The sequence below is a fragment of the Lepisosteus oculatus genome, chromosome 5, assembly GCF_040954835.1.
Source record: "Lepisosteus oculatus isolate fLepOcu1 chromosome 5, fLepOcu1.hap2, whole genome shotgun sequence".
NCBI lineage: Eukaryota > Metazoa > Chordata > Actinopteri > Semionotiformes > Lepisosteidae > Lepisosteus > Lepisosteus oculatus.
Window position 1 is genome coordinate 12,141,323 of NC_090700.1, and position 764 is coordinate 12,142,086.

Consider the following 764-nt stretch of genomic DNA (forward strand, 5'->3'; position numbering starts at 1 on the left):
GTATTTCTTTTTACATGTAAATGCAGGAAGTCTTGTGTCATGTTTTTCCATTTGTTGGTGGAATCTTTGAAAAGGAAATTCATCCAATTTTTTAAAACCAGCCAAGAATGTTTGGTCTCTTCTTTGAGGAAATAAATGCTTTTGTAGCTCCTAGCATGTATCTTGAAAATAAATGGCTTTGTTATAATTTCATCAGTCTCTTTACATTCACTTACAGTATCAGTGATTATTAATTGTGCAATTACCACTGTTGTTGTCTTCTGTGATCTGCAACTACCAAGAGAGAACTGCCCTCCATTCTCCAATAAGAATAGCAATGTTGACTTGGTAGCTGCCCATTTCGGTAGAAAATATATAACTCTAGAGATAAAACTTCAAACAATGGGGACACAATTTAAGCTGCAGTGTTTTTGACTTGCTACATCATATTTCAGAGAAGGCTGTTCATCTTAATATAACAATTCCCACAAGCATTCAGAAACATATGCTAGATAATGTAATACGAATTGAGTGGCTTTGATTTGAGAAATTCACAGACCCTCGAGAGAACAGTTCTGACAGCACTGCTGATGTAATGTTACTTTCACCAGCTCCTCACAAACTACTGAAGTAGATGATTAAATATGAGCTTGATGGTTAGGGAACAGCTAATACAAACAAGAAGCTTCCAGTGACTTCCCAATTGCAATGATATTGAAATGATGTGTTGCTGCACTTCTCAATGCTCTCGTTTGTCTGATTTAACACAATACACCACTCAGGAG